This window comes from Camelus dromedarius, chromosome 2 (assembly GCF_036321535.1).
Source record: "Camelus dromedarius isolate mCamDro1 chromosome 2, mCamDro1.pat, whole genome shotgun sequence".
NCBI classification, from domain to species: domain Eukaryota; kingdom Metazoa; phylum Chordata; class Mammalia; order Artiodactyla; family Camelidae; genus Camelus; species Camelus dromedarius.
This window is the reverse complement of record NC_087437.1, coordinates 3,851,794-3,871,991: the sequence shown is the minus strand read 5'-3', so window position 1 is coordinate 3,871,991 and position 20,198 is coordinate 3,851,794. Positions and strand designations below refer to the sequence as shown.

The following is a 20,198-nucleotide window of genomic DNA, read 5'->3' as shown; positions in this document are numbered from 1 at the left end:
CATGAAATCATAACCCGGCTGCTGAACTCTAATCCCATTTCCCTCTTTGCCAGAAAAGGGAAGGATTTTGTTGGCACCTGACTCTGTACAAGTGGGAAGATGGCACATTAGGACTATGTGCTCTGTGGCCAAAGGTCACTCTGGATACAGGGAGCCAGCTAGGTGATCCTTATGGGGGACCAAGGGGGACCATCCAGAGGAGGGAGAACCCCTGGGGCGGAAGGCGGGCTGAGACTAGAAGTGGAGGAGGTGTGAGGAACTGGCTGGTCGTGGAGATGAAATGCATCAAAACAACAGATGGATTCCAGCTCTTGCCCAAAAAGGATTTAAGAAGGGGAAAAAAAAAACCTTGGAATCAAGTTTGGTGAGCGATCCTAAAAGTTGTTGGTGTCCCACCATCCTGCAGAAGGTAAAGTACACGACTTGGGGCAGCAGAGATAATTCTGTCTGAAACATATTTATTTGTGGACCTAGAAGGGAACAGTGTCATTGTCATCAACTACAGAGAAGATTCTGGACGAGATGCAAGGGCTACAGGGCGTCCTCACAATGGCTCCAGGAGCTACGACAGGCTGGGCTGACGGCAGGTTGACTTTCCCACTGATAATGCCATGATTCTCTTTTCTGAAGGTCACAGCTGAGGGCATGTCGGTCCCTTCTTATGGAGCAGAGAGCAGACAGCCCACCTTGAATGCCAAGACGTTCTCATGGTAAGGGAGGTGGTCCAGGTGGCCCAAGTCATATCAGCTCATCTAAGGTGGCAGGCAGTAAATAGTTCTTTAAAAGAGTACTTATTAGCAACAATCTCAAAGCATGGTTGGTTCTCCCCCTAGACTGGCCACTGCTCTAATGAAATGCCAGGCATGGTTTCTCCCAAAGTTTAGCTGGAGTGGTTTCACATAATGATTCTGGTCAATACACGCACGGGCATGCAAATGCAATGAAAATCACGCCAGGTCATTAATAACTGTAGGCGCTGGCAGGTGACAGACATGAAATAAATGAGTTCCTGCACATTTCTTTACTTAATCTTTAAAAAATTAGTTTTGAACTTTCTATGAGTAATATTATACGTCAACATGTGTCTTCTATTTTGAACTTAATGCAGTATTTATAAGAATGTTATACTCGTCTGAATGTGCAGTTACTCAATAATTACTCAAAAAACGGTATGTGCTTATATAATGCTGAAGAATTCTTTACTTAATCAACTATTCAAAAGGTTGAAGAGATGTCAAAATGTTCAAACTATCAAATGTCAATGTCAAAACTCTAATGAAACCTCAGAGGAGAGATTAAATTAGAAACAGACCAAAAAGAACCAGTGACAAGGAAGAGAGAGAGCACTGAAGGAGAAGATGACTGTGAACCAGGTGAAGTGAGGGCACAGACCCCTCTGAGGGTGCCTACATTCACCACACTCTCCCACTGCCCAAACTCACGTCCTCTGTCCTGCAGGATGAGGGGACATTAATGGCTTTTCCTGTGGTCCCTCCAGACTTGGTTCTAGACCTTTTTTCCTTCCTAAATCCCTTTTGGGTAAAACTTGGAATCCATCTATGGATAACCAAACTGAATAACCAATAGGCAGTAATCAACACGGTTGCATTAACATTCGGGAACAGCCCAACTGGGAAGGCGCCAATGAATTTGTTCTCCCTTCCTGGTTCAATTTGATACAACCATCCCTTTCATGCTTAGAATAGGACAGTATCCCATTTCTTTGGCCTTTTCATAACCATTAACAAAGTATAGGAGAAAAGCCACTTTGACAGAACCATTCTGAAATACAGTTGACCATCGGGCTCATCAAATGTTGTCATGTAAGAAGAGATTTGTTTGTTAAATTTAGAATTAAGCTTACAGATCTGTAGATAAAATACGTGGATGTATTAGTTTTCTGTTGTTGCATAACAAATTGCCACAAACTCAGTGACTTAAAACAAAGTATGTTTCTTATTCCACGATTTCCATGGGTCAGGAGTCCAGGCACAGCTTAACTAGGTCCTCGGCTCTGAATCCCACAAGGCTGCACTCAAGGTGCTGGGTGAGGCTGTGATCTCATCTGGAGGCTCAACCAGGGAAGAATCGACTTCCAATCAGATGTTGGCAGAATTCACTTACTTGTGGTGGTGAAGGCAGATGGCTCTGGTGTCTTGCTGGCTACTGACTGGAAGACACCCTCAACTCCTAGATGTCACCTGCAGATCTTTGTCATGTGGGTTTTCCAACATGGTCATTTACTTTGTAAAGCTAAGCAAGGAGAGTCTGCAGAGCGAGTCTGCTCACAAGACAGAGGCTTATATAACATAAGTAGTGATCATGAGAGTGACATCTTACTACCTTCACCATATTCTTTTAGTTACAAGCAAATCACTCATTTTCACTCAAGGGGAGAGGATTACACAAGGAGACCTAAATTGTGGAGGGTCACTGTGTGCACAGTAAATACTTCATTTCTCTGGGAAAGGATCCACCTTCTTAGGCATCAATACCTGCAAATACGGTAGCATCAGCAATCAAGCCATTCTCGGGGTGGCGAGGGGGTGGGGGCAACTCAGGAGATGCCAGGTCATCTGGGAGAAGGACTAAAGGGACTTCCTTCTTCTCCACTCTTGAAAGTGCACAATTAGCAGGATCCTTTCTATAAAAGTGAAACTGTTTTTATTGGAGCAGAAAGCAAAACAATCAGACAACTAACTAGGATACATTCATCCATTGGCTTGTGAGTAACGTAGACTTATTGTGGCATTAACTTCATTTTATTTTTACCTTAATTTTCTTCACAGAACATTTGCTCTGATCTTTTCGTGGAAATTTTCCGTGTAAGAGCTCCATGACTGGCTTTCTATGGACCCGGCTCCAACCTTGTTTTATCCTTGAAAATATTCTCAAGTGTCAAGTAAACCAACAGTCGGAAGTCGGGAAAGACTGTAGCCCCAACAATATCGAGATGGCTAATAAAAGGGATTGCTGGCTGAGACTGCCCGCGATTTCTGGATGTTGCCATGGTGTGGCTGTGCTTCAGTGCTCAGAAATAATGGCACTTTAATCTCAGGTCCACTCATCACCATCTGAGGAGGGAGAAAAAAGCAGAAGATATAAAATACCGAGGAAGGGTGAGTGTACTGCCTCATTACCCATAAAATATGGTTTTATTTCAACACTGCAATATAATTGTTTTCCTTCTAGTGCTGAGTCATTTAGTCTTATACACTCAAATTTACTTTATGGCTTAATGTGAGAAAAACCTCATTTTGCTCTGAAATTCCAGTTTTGGTGACACTGCTTTCTCTATGAATAATAGGTTTCCTTACTCCTTCTGAAATGCACTTACTGTCTATAACAGAGATTCATTGGTGTCCTGTGTTCTGCAGGCAGAAATGCATGCAGGGCAGCAGCACACAGCCCACGACGTATTTGCTAAAATCTGAGCCGGGACCATCCCGAGGGATACAGTGGGTCAGAAGTGTGATAATGAGATACTATTACACACATATGTTTTGCATTTAATTGACCCCTTTGTAACAGTTGGCACAGTGGACAACCTTTTCCTAAAACAACAAATTTAAAAAATCTCTCTTAAATGTAAATCAAAACCACAATGAGGTATCACCTAACACCAGTCAGGATGGCCGTCTTTAAAAAGTCCACAAACAATAAATGCTGGAGAGGATGTGGAAAAAAGGGAACCCTCACATACTGTTGGTGGAAATGTAGTCTGGTGTAGCCACTATGGAAAACAGTATGCAGGTTCCTCAAAACCCTAAAAACAGACTTACCCTATGATCCAGCAATCCCACTCCTGGGCATATATCTGGAGGAAGCTCTAATTCGAAAAGACACATGCACCCCAATGTTCTCAGCAGCACTATTTACAGTAGCCAAGACATGGAAGCAACCTAAACGTCCATCAACAGATGACTGGATAAAGAAGCTGTGGTATACTTATACAATGGAATACTACTCAGCCATAAAATAGAATAAAATAGTGCCATTTACAGCAACATGTATGGACCTGGAGATTGTCATACTAAGTGAAGTAAGCCAGAAAGAGAGAGAAAAATACCATATGATATCATTTATATGTGGAATCCAAAAAAAAAAAAAAAGGACACAAATGAACTTATTAACAAAAAGAAACAGACTCACAGACAGAAAACAAACTTATAGTTACCAGATGGGGAAGGGGGTTGGTGAGTGATAAATTGGGAGTTCAAGATTTATAGATATTAATTACTATATATAAAATAGATAAACAACAAGGTCCTACTGTACAGCACTGGAAACTATATTCAATACCTTGCCATAGCCTATAATGAAAAAGAATATGAAAAGGAATATATACATATATATGCGTAAATGAATAACTATGCTGTATACCAGTAATTAACACAAAATTGTAAATCAACTATACTTCAATAAAAATAAATAAATAGATAAATAAATATTGTTTTAGAAATCTCTCTTTTATTCTGGAACCCCATGCCGCCGACCCCATCCTGTTGCACTTAACGGTACCCTCTGCTTTTAAATCTATCTCTAATCCCTTACATTTTTTTCAGGTTGTATCTATGGTCTTTACAAGCGTTTAAGTCCTGGCTCTGCTACATACAAGCTATGCAAACTAGTCCATATGCTTAACCTCAGGGAGCCTCAGTTGCCCCATCTACAAAATGGGACTAATTGAAGCAACCACTTGTTCTGTGGTGATTAAATTGACAACACACCTAAGGCACAGTCCTAGACAGTGTTCAGCCGACAAAAGGCCTCTTGTATCCCCCTCTCTCCACCTGTTACCACCCTCAGAGACCTCATCTCCCCGTACCTTTAACAATCACTGCATTTGGGTGATGCCCAAATTGAAATAGCCAACTTTGGCATCTCACCTGGGCATCATTCTTGCATCTTCAAGTTTATGGTGGGCATTTCTGACAGTTCAGCTGGCCCTCAACAGAAGTGTGCCTGAGATCAATCTTAACATGCTCCTCTTGGAAAAACAAAGAAAACAAACTCCAGGAAACATTTGGCAGTTCCTTAACAAATTACACATAGAGTTAGCATGTGACCCAACAATTCTACTCTTGGGTATGTATCCAAGTACACTGAAAACATATATCCAAACAAAAACTGGTCCATGAATATTCAGAGCACTCTTACTCAGGAAAGCCAAAAAATGGAAATAACCCAAATGTCCATCAACTGATGAATGAATAAATAAAACGTGGCCTGTCCATACGATGGAATAATAACCATATGAAGGAATGGAATACCGATGCACGGAACAACATGGATGAACCTCAAAAACACGCTAAGTGGAAGAAGCCAGGCATATGTCCCTGTACTGTATGATTCCATCTACACAAAATATCCAGAATAGGCAAATCCACAGAGATATAAAGTAGACTGCTGGTTGCCAAGGCCTGGAGGGGTGGGGCATCAGGAGGTGACAGACGGTGGGTGTGAGGTCTCTTTCCCAGTGATGGAAATGTTCTGAATTAGTGCTGACGGCTGCAAGATGCTGTGAACACGCTGAAAACCACTGAAACGTATACTTTTAAAACATTAAAATAGTGAGCTTTACGTTACATGAATTTTCTCTCAATTTTAAAAAAGGAAAGAAAAAACCAACCTCTGTGGACAGGGCAACAGCACTAGACTGTGGAAACAAAGGGGAACTGAGCCAGAGATGCAGAGGAGCTCTAGGTGTTTTGTTTGGTTTTTGTTTTTGTTTTTGTTTTTTTTATTGAAGGGTAGTTGATTTACAACGTTGTGTTAGTTTCTGGTGTGCAGCATAGTGATTCAGTTATATGTATGTAGATATATACATTTCTTTTCTTACTCTTTTTCATTACAGGTTTCACGGGATATAATTCCCTTTGCTATATAGTAGGACCTTGTTGTTTATCCATTTTATATATATTCATGTGTATCTGCTAATCCTAGACTCCTAATTTATCCCTCTCCCCCTTCCCTGTTGGTAACCATAAATTTGTTTTCTATGTCTGTGTGTCTGTTTTGTAAATAAGTTCATTTGTATCATTTTTTTAGATTCCACATATAAGTGATATCATATGATATTTGTCTTTGACTTACTTCACTTAATATGATAATCTCTAGGTCCATCCATGTTGCTGCAAATGGCATTATTTCATTCTTTTTTATGGCTGAGTAGTATTCCATTGAATAAACATACTGCATCTTCTCTATCCAGTCATCTGTCTATGGACATTTAGGTTGTTTCCATGTCTTGACTTCTAAATAGTGCTGCTGTGAAAAATGGAGGGTATGTATCTTTTAGAGTTTTCTCAGGATATATGTGCCTAGCAAGCCCAGGCAATTGCTCATGTCACCAGAACAAGTTTCTGAGGGTATAACCATACCTACTTTCAGGCAGCATTCAGAATCTGACCCCTGAGGCTCAAACAAGTGATCACTTATGCAGCTTTGCTGAAATACATTCAAATCTAGACCTAAAGACTAAAAACAGGGGTGGAGATCAAAGGGTGAAAATAGCCAAAGGAGGGACTTGAAATGGAGAAGAAGTTCCTCATGGGACACATTGATTATATTCTTTATTACCAGGTCCACCTGGAAGGGCAGTCAGTCCTCTGCTCTGAATCCATTTAACATTTCCAATGTACTTTATGTCATTCTCTTTCTCCCTGCTTTTTCCTCTTTAATCCAAAGTTTGAACGTCAAGGCCAACAGGAGTTCTGAAACTTCACATTTTACAAATAAAGCAAAATCCAGTCCTCACAAGGACTCAGCTTGAAGTCAGTTCTTCGAAGGCAACCTGGGCTGATCACCGATTAAAGGTGATAAGGATATTTCAGGGAGTTTTCAAGACAGGCTGTATCTGCCTCTATCAACATTTTATTAATCTTCCAGTTTGGGGAAAGTTCCCACGAATAGGACCTGGGAGATAACATTCCCAGTTCCCCGCCTCCAACAGTGGAGCAGATCTGAATAGCCACTCAGTGCAGGAGTCCCTGTGTCCCCACAGATGGCTGCTGGAAAACGAACCATGCTTACCAACTCGAGAGAACAGAAAGAAATGGAGCATGGACCTTCATGACTTACCCAGGCCATGGTCAAGTTCTCACGAATGGCCAGATAATCTTGAGTTAGTTTATTCTTCCCAAGTTCTTCTCTCCCGACTCAATTTTTACAGCAAATAGTGTTTCCAAAAGGGCAGGCACTCTGCTCAGAGCCTCTGCTGTACACACAAGATCTGGGAACCATTGGGGGAAAGCTGAGTCGTCCTCCCTTGTGGCCAGTTTGCTGGGGCTACCTCAATGGACTAGCACAAATGGAGTGGCTGAACCAGAAACTCACTGTCTGGCAGTTCTGGGGGCCGATGTGCAGAGTCATGGTGTCAGCAGTGATTCCTCCCGAGGGCTGTGAGAGCGGTCTGCTCCAGGACTCCCCCGGCTGAGGTCTGGCCATCTTCTCCCGTGTCTCTCTGCATCATCAACCTTCCATGTGGGACTTTGCTTCCAAATTTCCCCGCCTATAAGGCCACTCATTGTATTGGATCAGAGCCGGCTCTTAATGATCCCATTTTAACTGGATTACTTCTATGAAAGGCCCTGTCTCCAAATACAGTCACGTTCCAAGGAACCGGAGGTTAGGACTCCAGCACATCATTTTTGAGGGGACACAATTCACCCCACAACACAGGACTATGCATCTTAATGAAGAGCTGAGGGAGAGGCCCTTTCCCTCAACATCTGGGAAATCCTCCGTTGGAGATGGACCCGAGGGAGCTTGGTTCTGGGCCAACCAGGAAGGACAAGGACTGGAACAATGAGGGTTCAAGAGAAAGAGTGTGCAGCAAAGAGGGGATAAAAGGCAGTGTGGAATTACCAGAAATTCTGAGGACAAAGCTGCCATCAGAGGGCCTGGAGTCCAGCCAAATTGACTTACAGAGGCAAAGATCAGAGTCCAAATTCCTGGCATACATTGTAGATACTCAGCAAGAATCTGTTGGAATGAAAAGAAATGCAGAAGGCCCAGCTGGACAAAAATGCAAGAAAAATGTAAGATGGGATTATATCAACCAGGAAGTCTCACTTGTCAACAACGGAAACTGGCTCTGGCTAATTGAAACAGAAAACAAACTCATTAAGAGAATGTTGGGAACGCAAGGAAAAGTCTAAGGGGTGAATAACAGTTTTACTATCTTGCTTTTGGTGGTGGTATTACAGGCATATACATGTGTCAAAATTGATCAAATTGTACACTGTAGAATGCATTTTATTGTATGTCAGTTGTACCTCAATAAAACTGTTTTTAAGAAAGGACATCAAAAACTTGTGTACATTGATGGTAGGCGTAAATTTGCATAGTCACTTTGGAAGATGACTTGGCAGTGTCTGAGAAAGCTGAATACATATCCTATGACCCATCATTTTGATAAAAGAGATGTTCACCTTCTGAGGTATGGGAAGTCATTCTGGTTTATACATGAGTTAACTTGAATTTTATGCTAAATAAAAGAGCCGTTTGTGGCCTATCCAACATACACTGTACATCTGCTTTAATTATTAAAGACAATGGCACATGGACCAGAAGTAAAGAATGTCCATGTTAAAAATAAAGATTAAATGCCTCTCTTTCCAGGACACCAATGCTGGTCCTCCTTTGATGATAAGACTCCCTTCCCAGATGCCAAGGCCACCGTGACTCACCGTGTACCTGATGGTCTGTTAATTTTTTTTTTTTTTTGAAATGTTGAAGAAATGTATCTATGATTTGTTTAATGCTCTTTGTTCTGACAAGATATAAAACTGCACTGAAAACCCTGCTTCTCCGGAGCATTTTTTTCCGAGTCATCTGGGGAGTGGGCTTCCAGGCTAGTCCTCAGTTTGGCTCAAATAAAACTCTTTTCTATTCTTATTATTGATTGTCTGTTGATTGTTTTCATAGATATTGCCCACTCCTAAGTAACCACCCAGTAGTAATGCACTCAAATCTTCACCAAAAACACATGCAAGAATGTTCATAGCAGCGTGATTCAAATTGATTAAAAATGGAAAGCGCCTAAATGCCCATCAACAATGGTATAATACCGTGCAGAAGGGGTTGACTCTGCAAGCCTGGACCACTGAAACACTGCACATTCCCAAAGTCTTCAAGACTAGCCCTTGGCTTGGGCCCTGGAAGAAGATCTCTGAGCCCTGGGAATATCCCGCTTGAAAAGAGTGTCTTTGTATGCCTGATGCCCTGGGCTATGCCGGTTAGTTCAAGCTAATAATGTGACTAATGTGAATGCCTGTTGTACACTGAGCCTCTAGGTCATGACGTTATCAGTTTGACCTATGGGGGAGGGGTGGGTGGTGGGGACTGAGTAGCTAAAGTCACTGGTGTGGACACTGCATGCCTACAGTGACTGGCCTCCAAAAAACCAAAAACTCCCCCCTGCCCCTCCAGTGACTGGCCTCCAGAAAAACAAAAACTAACCTCCCCCCACCCCACCCAACAAAGGCTTGGATGAGCTTCCCTGATTGGCAACATTTTGCACACGTTGTCACACTTACTGGCTGGGAAGGTAAGCGCTATCCGTGAGACCCCACCGGGACAGGGCAAGCCAGACGCTTACTCCTGGTTTCGTCTGGACGCAGCCCTGTGCACGTTTTCCCTCTGCTGATTTCCATCTGTATCCTTTACCTGTCATCAGTCTGGGAGTGTGTCCTGCAAATGATGTTCCTATTTTCATTTTAGATCTTTTAAAAGCTATACACATGCAAGAAAAATTAGAAGGGAAATAGTTGGAGGCAAAGAGACAAATTGGGAGGGTTTTCCAGTAACCCACTGAGGTCAGGGGACCTGAACATGGGTTGTGAAGTAGGGATGGAAGTAGGAGACATTTAGGAACTAAAACTGACAGGACCTGGAGACTGTGAAGGTAAAAAACAGTTCTTGCTAGAAACTGGTCCATGGAGCCAACAGTCACTGAGTTAAAGGGGAGGACTGTGATTTCATTTTAGACGTTCTGAGCCTGAGGTGCATATAGGCTCTCCACCGAGACCTGGGACAGGTGTCTGGCAGAGACAGACACAGTTTTGTGAGTCATTAACACTTAATCAGAAGCACGTCCCCAAGTCCTCCAGCCCCTTACCTTTAATATTCAAAGAAAATGGCCTGAATTCCAACCCAGGCGTGCGAATACAGAAGGTCTCTCCACAAACTTTTCTAGTGCCCATGGGGAGAGAGGTTGGGACCCAGACCTGGGAGGGGCTCACAGGCAGCTGATGCTCTTGTCTCTGGGCTGAGGAGGGTCCTGGGGGCTGGGACTCAGACCTCTGAGAGGGGCCGCAAGACTGATTCTGAGAAAACTGAGAGCTCGCTTCCACCCGTGCTGTGGAAATAAATGCTCCCGCTGAAGTGCAGCCTGGCGGGAAGGGGTATCGCCATGCGGAAAGCAAAATGGAACCGGGAAGGAGCAAGTCCCTTCTTATTCCTTCAGACTCAGTTGCCCTCTGCTGGCAGAGCCCAAGGCGGGGGTAGCTGGCAATGGGATCCCGTGGTTTGTGGAATCCCAGCATCACTAAGAAGGGTATAGAATGATGTCTTGGGAGCTGAGGGACAATTACTTAGTAAATAGCCCACTCTGCCTGGGCAGAAGCAGGTGTCTTACCGCTCTCTTCTTGTGACTCTGGCCAGGAATTGTGGTCCCAAGGAGTGATTGTGTCAGATTTTGCCTGGGGGTCTTATGGAGGAGGGTGTGCTCTCAGAAAAGAGGGCCAAACATGGCTTGGGTCATAGTGACTCCTGCTCTTCTGGCGACAAGGAGGATGGAGAGGGAGAGAGCACCTAAGCTAGGACAGCGCCGAAAACCCGTTGTCCGGGGAGCATTTTAAAAATGTGTTCTTTAGCCCTTACATGTTCAAAATGAGCAAAATGAAATTCTTCATTTGGATGTTACAGCCAGTCTGATGCATACGTAACTGAGCAGGACCCTGGGGGGCCTTCCAGGGTCAGACCCCTCCCCCATGTCCTCTGCTGCGGCTCCTCTCTGAAGGACCCAGATAATAGCATCTCATATCTGTTTCCTGAGTTTGTCAGATGCTTCAGAGCCACCACCAAAGGGAAGAAATTAACTACCTGATAATTGAGAATGTGTGGCTCCCAGACCTTCTGGCACCTAAGGATTGATTGCCATCAACTAGAGAATTGTGCATGAGCTGATCACATACCTGCGACCCCCCTCCCTTACCTGGCCTTTAAATATCCTTTGCTGAAACCCTTTGGGGAGCTCAGGGTTTTCTTGGGCACTAGCTACCCTGTCCTCCTTGCTCGGCCCTGCAATAAACCTTTCTCTGCTCCAAACTTTGATGTTTCAGTTTGCTAGGCCTCATGGTGCGGCGGGCACACGAGCTTGCCTTCATTAACACATATTAAATTTCAAGTGGTAGTCCCGCCATCACCTCTGCCTCCACCCATAGCAAGAAACCCAGCACGGACTGCCGGGAACTTAGCAGCTGGGGGATGTTAAGCTGCCAAGTGAAGGCACCTGTTACAAGTCTGCCTCTTCTGGAAAACAAAGGCGGTAAGCTCCTAATAAGGATAAAAGTGTAAAGAACAATGCAGATGGAGTTGGGCACCTGCTGTTAGGGCGGCAGGGAGTCCGTTTTTACATGATAAGATATGCATGGTGGGACGCCATCGAAAACACTTGGGGAGAAATCCTTGGGAAGCAGAAAACCTTAACACGCTCTTGAAAAACAACGTGTTTATGAATTTACAGCTACATGAAGGAAGGGGACTCAACGGTGCAGTCATTCTGAGCTCCTTTTCCAATTCAGCAGGACAGGAGCAGTAACAGCACTTCTGTTGCTCTGTTCACTGCTTCAACCTTACATTCTTCTTGAGCTTGACAAGCCTAGACTTTAAAACACTGCTTTCATCACGAGGCATCTCAGAGTCGTAGGGTGTCAGACTTGGACAGGACCTCAGAGCAACAGAAAAAGGAATTCTGTAGCAATGAAAATTGTATAACTGTAAACAAGGGCCTCTGGGGAGATACAGTTAGATGTAAGTGTCTGAAAACTAATATTAAGGAAAGAAGGGTTGTTTGGGATAGTTCAAGGAAATAACTCAGAAAAACTATTTTAAATAAAGCAAAAGTAACTCAAAAAACAATTTTAAATAAAGCATTTTTAAGGAAAGCAATCTCAACTAGGATGAGAATTATATTTTAATGCTGAAGATGGAGAGTAATGGAGACTATTCATTTTGATTACTTTTACTTTTTTTTATACCATTAAATAATACAGACATCATCACCCAGGAAACTCAAACACTTATAAATAAATTCTGAGTAGGCAGGGTTGTTTAGAACTTTCTAGAAATGTGGATGCTCGCATACAGGAAAGATGAAACAATTTAGGCATAAACAGATACTACTCTAGTCATACTTCCTGAGCCCAGCAATGTGCTATGATCTTCCAGGGCCTCCTCCCTGTTTCCATCCTGAGGCAACGTGACCCATAATGAGCTGAATGCTTATATCCCCCATCCCCCAAATTTATATGTTGAAGGCCTAACCTCAAGATGGAGTCCCGAAGGAAGTAATTAAGTTTTGATGAGGTCATTAGGGTGATGCCTAAATCCAGTAGGATGTGTTCTTTTTTAAAAAAAAAAATTTTTTAGGTATATTTTTGATGGGGGGAGGTGATTAGGTTTATGTATTTATTTATACTTTTTGAGGGAGGTATAGTGGGGATTGAACCCAGGACCTCATAGCATGAGGGGCACACGCTCTACCCTCCCCCAGGATCAGTGTCCTTTTAAAAAGAGACACCTGAGTGCTCTCAATTTCTCTTTCTACCTGTGTGCACCCACCATGGAAAGACCATGTGAGGACACAGTGAGAAAGTGGCTGTTTGCAAGCCAGAAAGAGATTACCAGAAGCCAGATTTGCTGTCTCCTTGATTTTGGGCTTTCCAGCCTACAGATCTGTGAGAAGATAAATTTCTGTTGTTTAATTGCACCCAGTCTGTGGTATTTTGTTACAGCAGCCCAAGCCGAGTGAGACACCCACCAAATCACATCCATTGTTACACTGTCCACTCCTCACATACTCATAGGTAAACCAGTGTGTAAATTCTCCAGCGATAATGGAGAATGAGCATTTGTTGGCTGTCTTTCACAGAAGCTGTTTTATTTTTGGTCTTTAAGTGAGAACTTTTTATGGCATTGGCTTGACGCGCTGAGAAATGGTAGCACTAAGTAAACAGCTGTAATGGAGGTTGGTTTGAGCCCAAGAGTTATGCTAGAGACAAGGAGCACACAGGCAGGAAAAGGGGGCTGTCACTATTTGGAGGAACAAGCTGTATGCGTCAGGAGGATGAGGAGGACCCTGACCGCGTATCTGTTACTTCCACCACAGGAGCCCAGACCTAGGATAGCTCACTAGTCAGAGGGCTTTAAATAGAAAGGATGACAGCATCCAAGTAGACGGGTGTGCTTTCAGCTTGGTTCTTTTTATAAGCACATATATCAGGAGCCTATGGTACACCAGGCATTCTGCTTGGAGATGGAAGAGGATACAAAATAGCAATGAAGGCAGTACTGCGTAATGGTTAAGAGTTTGCGATGTGGAGCCAAAACGGAACTGGGGTGGGACTGTCAACAGGTCATTTACATGCTCTGTTCCCTCAGGCAAGTAACTTTACTTCTCTGAGCCTTATGCCGACTTCACAGGGTACTTATGAGATGGTGCAAGCAAAACTCACAGCACAGTGTTGGAGGCATAGTTAAGTCATTGATGAAATGCTGTTAATAATGTCAAATATGAATGTTTAATTAATAATTTTAAATTTTAAATTATTTGAGCCCTGGGAGCTATCGATCTAGTTTGAAGCTAAAAGTCGGCACACCTCTTTATAAAGGGGAACATTGTTAAAATAAAGGTTCAAATAAAATACAGTGAGAGATATCTGTTTCTTGTAGGAGAAAGAAGAGGTTGGGGAAAGTTTGACAAAGGATGTAACACCTGGACTATTAAGAAAAGTTTATTTCTAAATAGTAGGTTACCTCCTGAGGACTCTCTAAGTTCGTACCTGTGATAGTGACACAGAAATGGACAAACTGAGCATCTGAAAACAGATCCAAGTTGTTACGGGCTGAATTGTGCCCCCCACCCTCCTCCAGTCCTGCCCAGATTCATGAGTGAAGTCCTAACGCCCTGCCCCTCAGAATGTGACTGTGTTGGGAGATAAGGTCTTTAGAATGGGAGTTGTGTTGCAATGAAGTCATTAAGGTATGTCCTAATCCAACATGATGGTATCTTTACAAAAGAGGAAATTTGAACACAGACATGTACAGAGAGAAGGCCATGGGAAGACAGAGGGTGAAGATGGCCACCTATAAGCCAAAGAGAAAGGCCTCAAAAGAAACCAACCCTGCCGACACCTTGATCCCAGACAGCTAGCCTCCATGACTGCGGGGAGTGACATTTCTGTTGTTCAAGACACCCGCCCCTTGCTACTTCATTATGGCAGCCCCAGCAAACTAATACACGAGTGTACACTAGACCTGAATAGAGCTGTACCCCAGTATCCACAGGGGATTGCTTCCAGGACCCTGCAGATACTGTTTGAGCAAGCAGACAGCTAGATATGAGCAGGGAAAGGGGGACACAGACCAAATGGCAGGAATTGGGCAGAAAGGAGGGGCACAGGCCAAATGCAGGACACCACACATCATGTAAGCACCAGGGTTCCTGGGCAGAGAAAGAAAAGAAGGAACCTTTGGGCTGATAAGGGGCCACACCTTTTGGGGTGATGTGTGGCCTGGAGACAGCCAAAGAAAGGTGAGAAAAGGCAGGAATTTCCAGTGTCCAAATGTGCCTTTTGCTCGTTGTGCCCTCTTTTCAATAAAATTAGCCTTGCAGATCAGAAGTACCTATCATGCACTGAGGCCATGACACTTCTGATCCAGACTAAATAAGGACAAAAGTCCCTCCTCCCTTTGGGAAGGTGGAGTTGGGATGATAATCAGGGAATACGACCCCAAACCCTCCCCTCCCCAGTGAATATTCCGCCCACTCATTTTCACACCCTATGTAACCAGCCTGTCAAAGAAACTCAGGACAGCCCCTTACCTGAGCCTGCCTGCTCTACCCTACGAGTGTGCTATCCATTCTTTAATAAATTCTTGTTTTACTTTTCTTAACCACTGCGTCTTGTCTCTGAATTCTTTCTGGGGCGGGACTAGAACCTGGAACACCGGTTGCATCCACCGGCAACAATGTCAGAATCTGCAGATCTACAAGTCCTTTATTAAAATGGTGTAATATTTGCATATAACCTACACACATTCTCCCACACACTGTAAATCATCTCTAGATTACTTATAATTCCTAATACAATATAAATGCTGGGTAAATAGTTGCCAGTGTATGTCAAATTCAAGTTTTGTTTCTTGGAACTTCCTGAATTTTTTTTTTCTGAATGTTTTCCATCCATGGTTAATTGAATCTTCAGCTACAGAATGTGCTGATACGGGGGGCTGACTGTGGTACACCGTTGTATATAAGGGACTTGGGCATCCACAAATTTTGTTATCTGAGGTGGTCCTGGAACGAATCCCCCAGGGATGCTGAAGGATGAAGTTACAAAAATAAAATTTAAATGGTATTAAGTATCTAAATGTAACAAATAAAGCACATTAGAAAATATGTAGACCATATTCTTACAACTTCAGGGCTAGGGAGGTCCCACAAAGCAAGTCTGAAAACCCAAAAGCCGAAACACTGGTAGGTTTGACACGCATTCGGGGATGGTGGCAGGCCTTGGGGGGGAGGAAGACCCTGAGCCAGGTGCTAAAGGCTTCAGTGAATGAAGAACCACCAGGGAAAGATAAAGTTCTAAATAATGGCCGAGCCCCGAGAGAGTGCGACACCTGACAGCAGCCCCAGCCAGGTCAGAACTGTCGACTGAAATAAATGCACAGCCTGAAAGTAGAGGGTTATGTTTTATTTGGTGGGAGGACTTGAGCCGGTTGACAGCTTCTCAGACGGCTCTGAGGAATTGCTCCAAAGAGGTAGGGAGAAGCTAGGATACATAGGAGCTTTACAACAAAGACCAGGAATTGGAACATTAAAAGATTACTTCTTAACTGAAGAAAACCAGGCATCTCAAGTTAAAGAAGTTAGTGCTTTTCTGTGTATGAGAGGGAGCAAATATTTGGGCTCATTGAATTCATTCCTTTGACAAGCACCTAGCTATCTAGGGCCAGTGTTCTGTCCTTTCTTGTTCTGAGTCCCCTCGGAGGGCACCACTGTGAGTGGCTGCAGAGACCAGGCTGCAGGCTTGTCTTCCCTGGGAGGTGGCGGCAGTGGCTGATGACTTGATGGCTTCAGCATTCTTTGTTTACTGATATGGTTTGCAGTATTCTTCATTCACAGAACTTTCAATCCTCATTATTTGTCTTCCCTCCCCTGCCTCTGCTTGGGCAGATTCAAATACCTCAGCCAGTAACCCAGGGGAGGAGGAGAAATGCTAGGCCAGGAAAGAGAGCAAGAGGACCACTCCTCTCCCTCTTCCTGCAAGCGATCATGCCTAGCAGGTCTCACCTGGAGGGAGGGGAGAGACATGTGGATAAATGAGGTTGAAAATTTATTTTCTGAGAATTGGCAGGGTCAAATTAAAACTGTGCTTCTGACCTAAGGTTAATAGTTGGATTTCCCAGTTCCTCTGAGCAACTGAAAAAATCATGGGGAGTATCCTGTATAGAGGAAGGTGAGGGGCATGCATGCGTACGCATATTTAAAGAGACAGTAGGCACCAAAAATAATGCTTTTTAATGTCACCCTGTGAGTTCTCTGTGTTCAATGAACCCGTTACACCAGAAGAGACTCAGCTAGTGAGAAAAAATAGCCAGGGGGAACCTATTCTAGACAGAGCAGTATGGAAACCCTCTCTGAGGAAGTATTATTTAAGCTAAGATCTAAAGAAGGAAAAAGGAGAGGGGAAGTATAGCTCAAAGTGCTAGAGTGCATGCTTAGCATCCGCAAGGTCCTGGGTTCAACCCCCAGGACCTCAGATAAATCTAGTTACCTGCCTCCCCCCACCCAACTATGTGCTAACTCCGTATTTTCTGCTCGATTGTTGTGAACCTGAAACTGCTCTAAAAAATAAAGTCTATTGAAAAAAATTTAATTTAATGAAAGAAGAATTAGCATCTGTGTAAAATATTATAAAAAAAAATTTAAACACTACAACCCTAATGTGGCAACAACTAGAAATACGTATTTTATAAAGACTGGGTCCATGTATCTAATCTATGCAACATTCTTGGTTTTCTAGCTCATAATGCAGGGAAGGTGGGACAATAAGGATTAAGTCGAGCTACAGTAACAGAGTCTTGAAAAAGAACAGCATAAAAAGATAGAACCTTATTTTCTTTTCATTTAAAAGAAATCTGTAGGAAGTCAGTCCAGGTGGAGCATGGTACTCAGTGTCATCGGGGACCAGAACTCCTTCCAGCTTTCTGTGTCTTGGGCTGTGGTGCTTGATGGCTGCTGGAGCTCCTCATTTGAAGCAGCAGGAAGATGGAAGGGAAACTGAAGTTTCCTTTTAGGAAAACTTCCTATACTTTCTACATTGCACCTTTTTTCTGCTTACATCTGATCGGCCAGAACTTAGTCACATGTCACCCCAGTTGCAAGGGAAGCTGAGAAAGGTTATCTACCAGCTGGGTGCACGGTGCCCAGAGGAAAATTAGGCTTTGTTATAAGGAAGGGGAGGATAATATTGGGAGGCTATTTGAAATCTTCTTTCTGTTCCTTTCTAACTCTTAATTGTGACGAATAACTACTTCTGGTGTGCTGAATATTAGATAAGAATGTCTGTTTATATAAATTATTGTATGTAATTCTCATATAGTCAATAAAATGCCACAGGATGGGAGTCAACAGACATCTGAAATTATGAAACAAAGTGGGGTGCAGTAACAGCCCAGGAAATGGGTTCAAATTCTGATTCAATTTCAGTTGATTAATATCAGCTGGCCTAGGATGGTAGTGAGTAAAACCCCAGAAAAGCATTTAGAATTTTTTGGTCTTTGAGCTAGTGATATCTTTGTGTAAATTTAGTTTAGTAGTAAGTTTTTTTTAAAAAAAAATCCACGTGCTGTTTTATACATATGATTTTTTAAAGACGTCTATTATGATTAGGAGAATATGATGATTAAATTCCTAAGTCTGACCTACCAGCTAAAGAACTGCTTAAACCTTCAGGAAGGTTTTGTCTGTGGGATTTATGTCTATACTGTTAAGTGTACGAGGTGTTTGAGAGAATAAAATATACTAACCTTGTTAAAAAAGAAAGAAAGGAGGACAAAGGGGGCAGCCACTCACAGAGAGGCCTGGGCTTCACCGCCACGTCCTCTCAGATAACAGGCAGTGTGTGAAAAGCAAAGGCACAAACCCAAAGAACCACATGAGCAGGAGAGAAGCCATCTCCAGTCTTCTGCAAGCAAATGTCAGTCTCTCCTTAATGGAGTGAGGAGGGATCCAGTCCAAATGCTTCTTAGAGCTTTTCACCCTGTCTTCCTGTTTCCACCTCCGCTTCCAGTGCTCCCTGCCCCGCCAGTTCCCGAACCTTTGGGGATTCTGCGGCGCCCGCTGGTTTCTCCTCTGCTTCCTGCTTTCCGGGCTGCTGCCTGAAGCTTCAGCTCTCTGTTCTGCTAAGTCAGGTACTGCTTGCTGTCCTGCGCCCTGCCTTCCAAAGTGCATTGCTATTTGTGCCAGGGCTAGGAATAAAACGATGACCAAGATGTGGACGTGACTGAACCACCGTGCTGTCCACCAGAAATTAACACTACATTGTAAATCAACTATACTTCAATTTTTTTAAAAAAAAGAAATACAATTGAGAAAAGAAAAGAAAAGGAAAAAAATGCGGATGTGGCTCCTGTCCTCATGGAGCTTACATCCCAGTGGAAGAAACAAAACAAGAATAAACAAATGCATAGAAAAGTAGCACATTGTGTTGACTCTTAGGGGGAAACTCACGTAACAGGACATTAAAATTGAACTTCCCACAGAGGCTCTGAGATACTGTGGATTTTGCCTTCCAAACGAGGTGCTGGGCCCTTGCTAATTAAAGTGGGGTGCATGGAACATCAGCCTTGCCATGAAACTTGTCAGAAGTGTCGAGTCTCGCTTTTTGGGTTTTGGCTCAGAGGAAGCCAAGGTGCAACTTTCTTTGGTCATCCCGAATCTGGGTTCATCTGACACCAGCCGCCTCCACCATATCGCCCAAGTTCGACGCCAGCAAGATCAAAGTCGTATACCGGCAGGGCACCAGTGGAGAAGTCAGTGCCACATCTGCCTTGGCCCCCAAGATCAGTCCCCTGGGTCTGTCTCCAAAAAAGGTTGGTGATGACATTGCCAAGGCGACTGGTGATTGGAAGGGTCTGAGGATTACAGTGAAACTGACCATTCAGAACAGACAGGCCCAGATTGAGGTGGTACCTTCTGCTTCTGCCCTGATCATCAAAGCCCTCAAGGAACCACAAAGAGACAGAAAGAAGCAGAAAAACATAAGCACAGTGGAAACATCACTTCCGATGAGATTGTCAACATTGCCGACAGATGCGGCACCAGTCTCTAGCTAGAGAGCTCTCTGAAACCATTAAAGGATCCCGGAGACGGCCCAGTCTGTGGGCTGCAATGTTGATGGCCGCCACCCTCACGACATCATAGAGGACATCAACAGTGGTGCGGTGGGATGCCCAGCGAGTTAAGAACTACAAAGGAAAATGATCTAATAAAGGGTTATTTGACAACCAAAAAAAAAAAAGTGTCTAGTCTCATGCTCCAGCCCAGACCCACCATGGGATTTATATGCACACAAAATACTGAGAGGCACGGTACTAGAATCATAGGAAAGGCTTCAAAGGCTTTAACCCAAACGTGTTTCATACAGCCCCCTTGAGCCTCCTGCCCACATTGTGTTAAAGGAAAAATTATTCATTTGACACTTGTCAAATATGGTAAAGGAGACGGCTCAATAGGGACAACCGCAGTGGAGGCTTGGCATAGGGAGCGAGACAGGGCTCACCCCTGAACGGCCCAAGGACGAGCGGAGGCTGACAGCTGCAAGGTCAGGCCACTCGACACGGCTGTCCTCTTGCTCTCCGTACATCCCTGCTTGACTGGTCCCTGCCGACTCATTTGACTG

General features: G+C 43.7%; 1 pseudogene; it reads left to right on the top strand.

Moving 5' to 3' along the window:
* Nucleotides 1–645: 645 nt before the first annotated feature.
* Nucleotides 646–19,761, top strand: LOC105088772 (large ribosomal subunit protein uL11-like; annotated as a pseudogene).
* Nucleotides 19,762–20,198: the final 437 nt, after the last annotated feature.